Below are 13,639 nucleotides of genomic sequence, written 5' to 3'. Positions count from 1 at the left end.
TGATAAATCCTCCACGTCTCTGCGAAGCGCTACTAGCTCTTTGTCCACAGTAGGGAGTGACGCAGTAGTTAGTAGGAGAGAGGAAACCTGGGTCTCCGTATCATCGAGCTGGTGAGAGAGCTGATCGTATCTTTTTGATAGTTAGTAAATCTGACCTGATCGCCGACGTTGTCTCCATATTTGTCTGTAGCATTTATTTTAATTGCTTAAGTTCAGCTAGCACAAGTTCTGCGGACGCCATGTTTTTTTGTGGCATGGCCTTGTCCGGGGTGAGAGGATCTTGTTTCGATCGTTTTGTCCCAGAAGCCGCCGCAAAGGCAGCTTCAATTTTACCAGGTTTGGATGCAGACATGATAGCGGTCTTAAGATCTCAATTCCGGCAAAAAGCGCTGACAAGATCAGAGGTCCCGATGCAAAAAACTAGCGAAAGCCCCAGGAGCTGAGCAATCAAGCGGCCATCTTGGTCTCCGCGCAAGAGCGCCCCCCTCTATCCTTCCTTTGTATTGGCTGCCTGTATGACCGGCTTCCTTTATACCATGTTACAACTAATGCGTCTTTAGTTTCGTCATTTCATTATATCATAATTGCCTTCTTTGCCTATGTGCTCCTCTGATCATAGTAATCTTTTTCTCCATGTGATCCAGGATGTTGGGGAGGGAGGGGGGTTTGGGTACTGTTTAATCAATATAAATTGGTCAATCATATTTGCTCTCTGTTCATGATGACTCCTGCTATATAATCTGAATGTTCTCTTTGTCATGTTCCAAATGCATATTGTTCATCTTTTGATTGCCAATAAAAAAAATATTACTATACATGAGCTTTCAAGATCACACAGGCTACTTCCTCAGATGTGAAGTGGTCTTCATCTGAAGAAGCAGTTTGTGTGGCCTTGAAAGCATAGCAACTATGTGATTATGTACAGCACTGTGAATACTGATGATGATGTATAAATGTTATGTAATTCCTGGGCACCCCACAGGCCACTTATGTTAAACAATTTCAATCAGATAAACTAGACAAAATACAGATAATCTTTACAAACAAAATCCACTATCCTAACAGCATAATATTTATTTTTAAAAAATATTCCGCCTCATCCAAAATGTTGTATTGGGTGGACCACAAATGTAACAAATATTAATTTAAAACAGACAAAACATACACAAGATAAAATATATTAATACAAACAAATCATTGCTTCATTACTTTTCTATGGAATTATTGCATCACAGCAGACTTCTACTGACAGAAGCTTGAGAATATTCTCAAACTCCTGAAATTCTATTTCCTCAAAATACCAAAGTATATTTAAAATGGAGATGGAACAAAAAAGTCAGCAGTTTGAACATTAACATCATAATGCCAAATGCATACATTCACAGAATGATGTCAAGATTGGTAGAATGGGAAAGTGCAGTTGTTTACCTATAACAGGTGTTCTCCTAGGACAGTAGGATGTTAGTCCTCACATGTGAATGACATCATCCGATGGCGCCTGGCACGGAAACCTTTGCCCAACATGCCACTATCCGCACGTCCATGAGAGGTCCCCCTTCAGTCTCATAACTTAGAGAAAAAATATGAGCGAAAAATAAAACAAAACGGAAGGAGAACCCAACTCCACAGGGTGGTGGGCGGGATTCCTGAGGACTAACACCCTGCTGTCCTAAGAGACACCTGTTACAGGTAAGCAACTGCGCTTTCTCCTAGGACAAGCAGGATGGTAGTCCTCACATATGGGTGAATACCCATCAACCCCCCATCAACCAGGTGCGGCCAACAGGTACAAAACAAATTGCCAATGGCCACAATAACAGTGGTACTGTTGGCCAGCAAAGGACGGCCTAGTTCCGACCAGGGGCTCTAGGCAGGGAGAGTTGGGTTTAAGTCTAGACGATATTGCGCAGGACGGACTGGCCAAAGGCACTGTCCTGTCGACCATCTTTGTCCAAGCAGTAGTGACCTGCGAACGTGTGAAGGAAACTCCACGTTGCTGCGTGGCAAATTTCGGTGACTGGAACTGCTTGCAGATGAGCCACAGACGTCGCCATGGGCACGCACAGAGTGAGCCTTGATTCGGCCTGCCAGCTGAATGCCCGCTTGCGCATAGCAGAAGGCGATGCAATCTGACAACCAGTTGGATAGAGTCTGGTTACCCACCGTCACTCCCAATCTATTGGTATCAAAGGACACAAATAGCTGAGTGGACTGCCTGCAACCGGCTGTGCGTTCTAAATAGAAAGCCAAGGCCCTCTTACAGTCCAAAGTATTAACAGCCCGTTCCCCCTGGATGGAAATGAGGCCTGTGAAAGAAGGTGGGTAAAACAATGGACTGATTAAGGTGGAAATCAGTCACGACTTTAGTTAGGAACTTAGGGTGCATACAGAAGACCAGACGATCATTAAAAAACCTCATGTATGACATAATCAAGGCCTGCAGCTCGCTGACCCCTCGAGCTGAAGTAATCACCACTAGGAATATAACTTTCCAGGTGAGGAACTTCAGGTCGCAGGAGGGCAATGGCTCAAAGGGAGGACGCATGAGCTGTGCAAGGACAATGTTGAGGTCCCAGGATGCAACAGGAGGCTGAAGAGAGGGCTTCAATTGAAGAAGACCCCTTCATAAAGTGACCCACTAAAGGCTGCCCTGATATGGGTGTGCCAGCGACACCTTGATGATACGCACTAACGGCGCTAAGATGAACCCTTACTGAGCTGGTTTGAAGTCCAGACTCGGAAAGGTGCCACAAGTAATCCAAAAGGGGGAAGGGGGCATGCGAATGGATCCAAGCCATGCCCTGCACACCAGGTGGAGAATCTTCCCCATTTCGACCTGGTGGAAGGCTTTCTAGAAGCCAACAGCACCTGGGAGACACTTTCCGAGAGGTGCCAGGGGCTGAAGAAACTAGGCGCTCAACATCCAAGCTTTTAGAGCCAACGCCCGGAGGTTCGGATGGTGCAGGGTACCCTAGTTCTGAGTTATCAGATTGGGTGCGGTCCCCAGCCAAATGAGATCCTTGATCGACAGTTACCGAAGGAGAGAGAAGCAGATCTGTCGGGGCCAATAAGGTGCCATGAGTATCATGATCCCTCTGTCCTGTTGAAGCTTCAGTAAGGTCTTCAAGAGGAGAAGGAGAGGAGGGTACGTGTACAGTAGACCCTTCCCCCAGTGAAGGGAGAAGGCGTAGAAGGCCAGATGCCCGTTCCCCCGGCAACAGGGAGCCAAAATTGCTCACCTTGTATTTGTACGGGGAGGCGAAGATGTTCACAACAGGGGTTCCCCACTGATGAAAAATTCTGGCTGCTACCTCCGGATTTAGGGACCACTCGTGCGGTTGAAAGGAGCAGCTCAGCCGGTCCGCCAGTTCGTTCAGGGTCCCAGGTAGGTACGTTGCTCGCAGCAACATCCCCTGTGACAGGGCCCAGGGCTACACCTTTGTCACGAGGTGGTGCAAGAGGAACAATCCTGTGCCTCCGTTTGTTAATATACCACATCGCAACTTGGCTTTCTGTCAGAATCAGGACTTCCTTGTGTGACAACTGGTCCTGGAATGCCCAGAGGCTCTAGAAGGTTTATCTGACAGCGCGCTTCTTGAGCAGTTCAGAGACCCTGTATATGGAAGCTGTCCACATGGGCTCCCCCAGCCCTGAGGAGAGGCATTGGTGGTGAGGACCACTTGAGGCGGGGTAGCCTGGAAGGGGATTCCCCACTCCAAATTGGAGAGGTTTTCCCACCAGGACAGAGATGCCCTCAGAGGTTCCAATTCAGAGAGGTGGGTCTTGAGGTCCTGGGAGCCTTGTTGCCACTGTGACCGCAAGATCCATTGCGCCCTGCACATGCACAAGCAGGTGAGTAGGGTAACATGGACTGAAGCCCCCCATGTGACTCAACAAACTGAGCAGAAGGTGGGCACTCACATGTGGTTGCTGCGCACGAAGGTTGCCAACGAGGTGAGTGCAAGAGCCTGATGGCAGGGCAGAAATGCTTTCATCTGCGCCGTGTCCAGCCTGGCTCCTATCAGGTTCAGTTGAGGAGACGGGCAGAGGTGAAACTTTGGGTAGTTGAAGGTTTGCAGTGTCTGCATGGTCAGGGCTAAAGCAATCAGCGCCCCTGTGCGTGAGTCTCTCTTGATCAGCCAATCGTCCAGGTATGGGAAGATGTGCACCACATGGCACCTGAGGTATGTAGCCACCACCACTAGGCATTTGGTGAAAACGCACCTTGTAGTGGTAGTGAGCCTTCTCCACTATGAAGAGGAGGTATTTTTTGTGGCTGGGGAAGATAGTTATGTAAGCGTAAGTTTCCTTCAGATCGAGGGAGCAGAGTCAGTCTCCTCTTTTGAGGAGGGGGATCAGAGTGCCCAGAGAAATCATCTTGAACTTTTAAGAGAAATTTGTTCAATGCCCTGAGTCGAGAATGGGGCGCAAGCCTCCTTTTCTCTTCAGTATGAGGAAATATCTCAAATAGAACCCTCGACCCTGCTGAGAGTGAGGAATGGGCTCTACCGCTCCTGCTGTGAAAAGGGCGGAGAGTTCTGTCCGAAGTATGACCTGCTGGGTGGACAAACCCCCCCGATGGACATGGGGGAAGAGTTATTTGGAAACCGTCTGAAATTGAGCCTGTACCCCTGGTTGACTATGGTAAGAACCCATTGGTCCAAAGTGATTGTCCTCCAGTAGTAAGCGAAGCCGATAAGCTTGCTTCCTACTGGGGGATCCAGTGCCGGGGGTACATTTTGCAAACTTGTGCTCCCTCACCGCCAGTCAAAAACCCGAGCCGGGGCTTGCTGGGGCCTAGGTGTCCACTTTTGGCAGGAGCAGCCCCTGGAGCTAGTGTGCGATGCACACATCCGAGAGGCGGGGGGTGGGGGGGGGGGATAATATTTCCGCTGCCTGTAAAAGGATTTCCTGGAACTTGGCCTGGAAGATTTCCTGGCAGAGGAGGAAGCATCTAAAGCACTAGCTGAGAGCTGTTGGAGAGTTTCGTGATGGTCCTTCAACTGAGCTACTGCATCTTGGACCTTGTCCCCAAAAAGGTTGGCACCTGTGCATGGGAGGTCAGCCAGCTTCTCCTGCACCTCTGGATGGACTGATGCCCACAGCAGCAACTCAGGCCACTGTCTCAAACACATCATATGTGGATCTCACCTCATGTTTGCAAGCCTTCAGACCCTGCAGGACAACGTCAGAGAGACTCCTGTTGCTGCTGCAGCAAGCTCTCTGTGAGCTCCTGGACCCTGTTTCCACAGGTTTCAGTTGTACTGGGTCATATACAACTGGTAGGTGGCAATATTGGCGATGAGCATAGCGCCCAGAAAGACCTTTCTACCCAGAGCATATAGCTCCCTATGTTCTCACCCCGGAGGGGCAGATGCATGGGTGCGGGAGCATTTGGCCTTCTTGAGAGTGGACTCCACAACCAATGACTGGTGAGGGACGAGATGCCTCTCAAATCCCAGGGCCTGCTGTACCAAATAGGTGGCATCCACCTTCCTAATGACTGGAGATATGGATATCTGGTCTTCCCACATCCGAAGGAGAAGATCCTTAAAGATATTATGGATGGGAATCGTCACAATTTCCTGCAGAGCGCTGACAAATTGGATTACTTCCAGCATCTTATGTCGCACATCATTCTCTCTGTGAGGAGTTGGAAGGGAATAGTTTCGGCCATGGCCCTGACAAACTTCGCAAAAGAGAGGTCCTCTGGGGGGGACCAATGCCTTTCCTCCAGTAGGGAAGGCTCGGAGAGGGGGTCATCCGAGAATTCGGATGAAGACTTCAAGGAATCATCTCCCCATGGGTCATAGGGGCCTTCTTCTTCACTAAAACCATCGTAGGGCTGGCACAAGCAAGGCCTGTGGAGAACCCTTTGCTCCGAGAGTTGCGAAGGCACAGAGGGCACCGCGGGAATGATGATCCTCCCGGTAGGCCAGAAGGTCCTGGCAAAGGCTAATTGCAGCAAACAGGATTGGCTCATCAATCTCAATGCCACTTAAGCTCTAAAGTCACAACTAAACATAAAATAAAATTAGACCAAGAGTCTTTGAAAAAACAGGTTTACTTACCATATATGGTGCTTTCCATAGACAGCAGGATGAATTAGCCATGATATATGGGTGACCATCTGACAGCACTGAATGGACCCTTCTCTCCTAGTTCATAGAGCTTTTACTCTACTGAACCCCTCATGAACCCTTCAGTTGACTACAGAGCTTAGCTTTATCTAGGTGGTCAACTATCCCAGGGCAGTGGGTGGGTAGGAAGCATGGCTAATTCATCCTGCTGTCTACAGAGAACACAGTTTATGGTAAGCAAACTTGCTTTCTTTGTCAACAAGCAATGCTGAATTAGCATTGATATGTGAGAAGCTCCAAGCTGGGGGCTGCAATAGAGCACTTATTGAAAAATCAACCAGGGCCTTCCCCCTTAATGAATTGGAGACTACTGGGTGAACAGGCTGCACAAAACTGCTTACTAAAAGTTACTGTTGTTCCTTGAGAGATTATCTAGACAGTAACAGAACATAAAGGTGTGACTGATGATCAAGTTGCAACTTTGCAAATGTCCTCAATGGGTATGGCTCTTAGATGAGCCACTGAGATAACCATTGTTCTCACTTGATAAGTCTTGGCAGTGTGTGATATGGGGGCCAGGTCAACGTGTGCTTTGCAGCCATTATTCTCAGGATCATAAGCGATGAAAAGTTGGGAAGCCTATCTATGTGGCTAAGTTCTCTTCAGATAATAAGCCAAGGTCTTTATGCAGTTCAATGAGGGGCGGATTTTCAGAGCCCTGCTCGCGTAAATCCGCCCAAAACCGGGCGGATTACGCGAGCAGGGCCCTGCGCGCCGGGAAGCCTATTTTACATAGGCCTACGGCGCGCGCAGAACCCCGGGACTCGCGTAAGTCCCGGGGTTTTCGGAGTGGGCGTGTCGGGAGGCGTGTCGGGGGGCGGGGCCGGAGCGCGCGGCGTTGCGGGGGCGTGTCGGCAGCGTTTGGGGCGGGTACGGGGGCGTGGCTACGGCCCGGGGGGCGTGGCCGCGCCCTCCGTACCCGCCCCCAGGTCGCGGCCCGGCGCGCAGGAGGCTCGCTGGCGCGCGGGGATTTACGCCTCCCTCCGGGAGGCGTAAATCCCCCGACAAAGGTAGGATGGGGGTTTAGACAGGGCCGGGCGGGTGGGTTAGGTAGGGGAAGGGAGGGGAAGGTGAGGGGAGGGCAAAGGAAAGTTCCCTTCTAGGCCGCTCCGATTTCGGAGCGGCCTAGGAGGGAACGGGGGTAGGCTGCGCGGCTCGGCGCGCGCAGGCTATACGAAATCGATAGCCTTGCGCGCGCCGATCCAGGATTTTAGCCGATACGCGCGACTACGCGCGTATCTACTAAAATCCAGCGTACTTTTGTTTTGCGCCTGGAGCGCAAACAAAAGTAGGCTGTTCGCGCTCGTCTGAAAATCTACCCCTGAGTGTAGAGCCTTCTCCTCTTCATGTTCATAAGGTCTTGGAAGGCATGTGAGCAACACAACGGCTTGATTTAGATGAAAAGCTGGAAATATTTTGGCAGAAACTTGGGGTGAGTATGGAGCACCATTCTGATGTAGAAAAACTGCACGTAAATGAGTAATGAACCAATGCCTGAAGCTCACTGACTCTTCTAACTGATGTAATCACAAATAGGAACACTACTTTTCAGGTGAGGAACTTAAAGGAAGCTGGCTGTGGCTTCATGAGTTGTGCCAATACAATGTTAAGATTACATGAAACTGGTGGTTTGGTAACAGTAGGTCTCATATACCCATAAGACTTTCAATTTTAACACTAGATGTATGTAAATCAGTTTGCTATTCACTTGAATGTGGTAAGCCACAAAGGCAATGAGATGTACTTTGACCGATTACGTACTGAGGAACAATAAGTACTGAAGTGATTCCTTTGGCTCACAGACAAACAGGTCCAGAGAGCTTGCTTGACAACATGATGAAAATCTTTTCCATTTAAAATTGTAAGCCTGCCTGGCAGAGATTATAATATCCTTAACTTCCTTGGATAACAGCAGCTATGAGATTAGTGAGCGCTCAACATCCATGCTGTCAGACAGGAAAGGTTCAGATGATATAGAAGGCCCTCCTTCTGAGTTATAGTCATACCTGATCCCAGAGGGATCGGCTGATTGATAACTGGATGATATACAAAAACCACACCTGTCTGGGTCATGTTAGAGCAATGAGGATAAAGCACACCCTATACTAGAATGCTTTCTGCACTATCCTGGCCACCAACAGAAGTAGTGGAAAAGCATACAGTAGATCTGCATCCCATCTAAGAAGAAAAGCATCCTGAGCAGATATGAACTTGTTTCAAAGAATGGTGCTAAATCTTACCTGTTGTCCTCTGCTGCAAACAAATTGATTGATGGGTGACCCCAGACATTGAACAACATGTCTACCACTATTTGATCTAGAGACCACTCGTGAGAACAAAACACATGGTTGAGGCAATCCGCCAATGTTTTGGAGATCCTGGGAAAGTAGGTTGCTTGAAGGAAGGCTCTGTGGCTGCAAGCCCATTCCCAAAATCCCAGGATCTCCTGGAAGAGGGTTCATGACCATGTGCTTCCTTGCTCATGTTAAACATTGCTATTTGAGTTTTGGTTTGGATAATAATTATCTTTCCCCAAAGGAGATGTGAAAAAACTTTCAATGTGTGTGATTGCTCGTAACTCCAGAAGACTGATCTGAAACTGACATTCTGCTGAAGACTAGATTCCCTGGGTTTGGAAAGGATGTGTGCACGACCCATCCCCTGGTGGACACATCTATTGATAGCGTTACTTGAGATAGAAGCCGAAGTGGAGCTCCCATCTCCAGGACATCTGGGCCTAGCTACCACTGGTCACACTCATTCATCTCTGCTGCGACCCTCACTGAGAATGACAAGGGGCTGAATAAAAATATTGGTCCAGGAGAACACTGGAGTTTTTGTAGAGCTTAGGGACCACGTCTACCACTGCTGCCATTTGACCCAGAACAACCAACATAAGAACATAAGAAGTTGCCATACTGGGTCAGGATGAGGGTCCATCAAACCCAGCATCCCACCTCCAACAGTGGCCAATCTAGGTTACATGTACCTGGCAAATTCCCAAAACATTAAGTACATCCCATTACTAATGCCAGTAATAAGCAGTGGCTATTCCCTAAGTCAGCTCGATTAATAGCAATTTATGGACATCTCCTCCAGGAACATATCTAAACCTTTTTTAAACCCAGCTATACTAACTGCCCTAACCACATCTCTGTCAAAGAATTCCAGAGCTGAACTGTATATTGAGTGAAAAAGAATTTTCTTTGATTTCTTTTAAATGTGCTACTTGCTAACTTCATGGAGTGCCCCCTAGTCCTATTATCTGAAAGTGTAAACAATAGATTCACATTTACCCATTCAAGTCCTCTCATGATTTTGTAGACCACCATATCCCCCCCTCAGCCATCTCTTCTGTTCTCTTTAGCCTTTCCTCACAGGGAAGCCGTTCCATCCCCTTTATCATTTTGATCAACCTTCTCTGTATCTTCTCCAGTAAATCTATATATTTTTTGAGATGCAGTGTCCAGAACTGAAAACACTTCCCTGGCTGGGATTTTATATTGCTGTAGTAGGCTCTGAAACAAGATTCAAAAGATAGAATGCTCGCTCCAATGGAAAGCATGCCCTCTCCACCAGAAAGTCGATCCATGCCCAAATTTGATTCTTTGGTAGGAAACAAGGTTCCACTTGGTGAGGTTGATGATGAACCCCAGTGACTGAAGACACTGGGTCTTCCTCTTCAAGGAATCCAACACACCTGTTTGGGAAGGTCCTGTGATTAACCAGTCAAGGGGAAGATACACATCTCTACAATGCAATACTATACCTCTAGCCATTTTGTGAAGACCCTAGAGGCCTCCAACAACCCAATATAGAGAGCCCTGTATTGGTAGATGAGAGGAATAGACTAAAAGACTAAGATATTGCCAATGGGAGAGATGTATGGGTATGTCAGCATATGTATCTTTCAAATCGAGGTAGGTTACACACCCAGTCTCCCGCTTCAATGAAGAATAGGATGCTGTGGAGAGCATTCATTTTGAACTGTTCTTGAAAACAGGCTTTCTTCTTCAGACTCTGTAATCCAGGATGAGTCTCAAACCCCCCTAACTTCTTGGGCATAAGGAAATAGCAGTAGACCCTCTTGCCATGGTCTTTGAGAGGGACAGATTCTATCACGCACTTGCTGAGAAGTGACTCCATCTCAAGATGGAGTTAGGTTAAGTGAGACAGACCTGTGTTGAAGATGCAGCACTGGAGGGCAGACAAAGTGCAACAGTAACCAGACTGCAATTTTGAGGACCCAGCAGTCCTTGAGACCTTGCCCACTCCCTTCAGGTAAAGGGGAATTTTCCCCCCCATCTAGAGAGGTCAAGGCTTAAGCCTGGTCAAAAATTAGGCCCAGGCTTGGGCTGGACTTGTTACAGCATCCTCAGTTGATGTCTCTCGCGCAGACATCTGCGAGCCGGAAGTTGCTTTTGAAGAAGTGCAGGTGGTGCATGGTACTGCTGAAATTGGCAGAAGGGACATCTCTGGAAATAGGAACATTTAAAAATGAAGCAAGGATGGCTAGATGATGGCATTTGCTCAGATTCTGCTGAGAGAGATTAGACAGCTTCTTCATTTGGTCAACTGTTTCTCTGAGTTTGTTTTCAGAACAGGGCACATTGGCCAACTTGTCATGCATATCCTCCCTGCTGCCTCTCATTCAAGCCACTGGCATGTACCCTTGATGGCTGCAGAAGATATCGCTGCAATATCAAATAGTTCGTACACGGAGTAGAGAAGACAACTTCACACTCTAGGAGAGACTGCTGATAGTCTGCCAGTTCTCCATCTAGCAACTAACAAGGATTTCAGCTTTTTGATGCAAATAAGTATTGCACCATGTAGAATTGGTGGGCCACGACGCGAACATTAAACATCAAGCTCTGAAAGATCTTTTTTCTAATATTATCCAAAAGTCTGGTGTCCTGGGTTTTGTTTGTCTCAGTGCGGACTCCACTACCACTGACTGGTGCGGTAGCTGGGCTATCCCATATCCTGGAATATCCACAACTCTATTTTTGAGATCCAGTTTCTTGGATACTGGAGTTCAGGATGCTGGGTTCTCCCATATTCTTGTTCATAAATTCCACAGGATTGGGTGTACCAAAATTGCTATGGGCTTGGATGAAGTTTCCAGAATTCAGAGAAGGCCAAAGAATTTCGAGTGGGGTCCTTGACCTTACAGATGTCAACTCTAAATACCTTCCACAACTTATCCAAGAATTTGGACCCACATGAGATCTTCTGGTAGCGAAGAGGCTCCTGTGGATCAGGTAGGGGTTTGAAAGAAAACCATACAAACCCTTCCTCAGAACAGAGAGATGAAAACACTAACTCAGAACCTCAATAATGATTAAGGTGATTTGGGCAGGATTCTCGGTTGTCTCTGAGGGAAATATTCCCGGGGCATGCTCTCGACAGTGCTATCTTGAGCTCCCTCATCAACCTGGCTAGACTCCTCCACAGCAAGGGATGGTCAGGAACTAGATCCTATCCCTGGGCTTTTTGAGTGGAGCTCTTGAAGTGTGGAGGCAAGAAAAACTCCCCCTCAAAGGAACAAATATGACACGCTAGACAGAAGTTTGAAGAGTGCTCTTGTCACCAGCTGCCAGCGAAGTAAAGAAGTCTTCGCACTCTGCTATCTGTTCTAGGACTGCTGTGTCTTCTGACCAGGAGTTGAGAGATTGATATTCTTTTTTGAGACCTGTATATGTTCATTCTCTTGAGAAGTTTCCAATATACTCCAGGAGGGGTGGGGGCTCCCTCCTGGGTCAACTGCACTTGCGAATGCATGGAAACCAGAGGCACCACGAAGCATATCGGATCTGGTGTTCTCCAGGTGAAGCCCTTGCTCAAGGAGATGAGATGGAGGGAGAAAAAGTTGTGACATCTGGCCACAGTCGTAAGAGTGAACAACAACAAATGTCGTGGCCATAAGTTATGGATATCTTCCAGCCATACACGCAGTCTGTGAACCACTTGGTGCAGTCTTCTTGGGGCTGGATATGACATCTTTTTCTTTTTTTGATGATAGCACTGAAAGTGATGTTTAGGGGCTGCCAAGGCAGTGAGAAAAACTTGAGAGTTGTAGATTAAAAAAAAACAAACAAAAAAACAAAACAAAAGAAAACTTAAAAGCTCTAAAAAACAGAGAAAGCATATATGACCGTGCAGGAGCTCAGATGAAAAAAGACTGAGGGGTTCATGAGGCAATTTTCATGCATGCTCAGTACACAACAAGGTCTATGAACTAGAAGAAGAGAATCTGTTTGGCGCCATCAGATGATATCACCCATGGCTAATTCAGCCCTACTTGTCAACAGAGAATATCTTTTTCCCAATACATCAAAGTCCCTTAAAGAAATATACAACTGAATTTTTTAATACATAAAATTGGCAGTTTACAGTTGTGAAGTGTTTTGAATTTCACTAAGGCTTTACAAATTTGTATTTAAGCTAGCTTATTGAAATGACTCTCAAAAAGTTACTTACTATAGTTGCAACAGGAGCTGACAGACATTCAATAAAATCTTTTGCAGATTTGTACTGGCAAAAAAAAAAAAAGAGCAGAGTTAAAGACTAAGGAATGAAATGTAGACATAGTAAAGACATCATACTTGTGCATGACTTACCAAGCAGTTAAATGCAGCTAAATTTGCTGATCCAGCAACCGAAACCCTAAGGCCAAGCAGGCTCCAGCAAACTATGTAGACATGAGCTTGCCTAAAAGACAGTATAAGTGTTTTTGTTTGCAAAAGTATGAAGAAATAAAAATGTTCAAATGGAACACATTAACCTTTTGAACACCACCACCACACCTTCAGCAGTAGGCAGGAGTAGATCTAATATGACCCTTTGATAGGAGGAGCTGGCAGAACAGGGAAGTGGTGCACAGTTCCAAATGAAGGGTGGAGCATCACAGTGATGGCTAAATGCAAGGCAGACGTTAACCTTGACTCAGAAGAAGTGATCATATTATGACACCATCTGGCCCTACCAGTAAAGTAAAGCCAGGCTTAATAAATCTAAAGTGAAAAAAATCAACTGTTTCAGAATTTTTTGATAACCTTTTAATATGTAGATGCTACTATTACCAGAAAGGCTTATATTAGAGGAAAAGAGACAAAGTTCCAGCTGGATATTACAGAGTTGGTAGGGCTTTCGTTTTAAATCAGTCATGGGCTAGTTTTTGTCTTAACTCTACGAAGTTTGTTTTTTATATTTTTATAACAAGGGTACCCAAATCTGTCTCTGTTGAACCTACAAGCTAGTCCGGGTTTGCATGATATATATTTTGTGTACAACAGAGACCCAGCCTATGCATATTCATTGTTGACATCCTAAAAATCCAATTGCAGTGTAATAAATTTTGGAATCATTATTTTAGATGCGGTTTGTGATTCTGGAGTTTATAGATAATAATTTAAGCACAATATTAGTCAATTACTATCAAGTCCTCATCTATTTCTGATTATTGCACTTTTAAGGAAAGTGCTAAGAAATTCATA

At 46.5% G+C, this 13,639-nt stretch overlaps 1 protein-coding gene across 1 annotated transcript in view; it reads right to left on the bottom strand.

The window, feature by feature from the left end:
• The window catches only part of LOC115087293 (anaphase-promoting complex subunit 1-like), a 298,244-nt gene extending 285,459 nt beyond the window's left edge, over window positions 1–12,785 (bottom strand). Inside the window, exons 1-2 of the mRNA XM_029594311.1 lie at window positions 12,764–12,785; window positions 12,624–12,677 (exon numbers count right to left, since the gene is read on the bottom strand). The gene's annotated coding sequence lies outside the window, so the exon portion shown is untranslated. The remainder of the gene's footprint in view (window positions 1–12,623; window positions 12,678–12,763) is intronic.
• Between the last annotated feature and the right edge of the window lie 854 nt (window positions 12,786–13,639).

The sequence above is a fragment of the Rhinatrema bivittatum genome, chromosome 3 (assembly GCF_901001135.1).
Source record: "Rhinatrema bivittatum chromosome 3, aRhiBiv1.1, whole genome shotgun sequence".
NCBI classification, from domain to species: Eukaryota; Metazoa; Chordata; class Amphibia; order Gymnophiona; family Rhinatrematidae; genus Rhinatrema; species Rhinatrema bivittatum.
The sequence above is the reverse complement of the archived record's forward strand: the minus strand, read 5'-3'. Positions and strand labels throughout refer to the sequence as shown.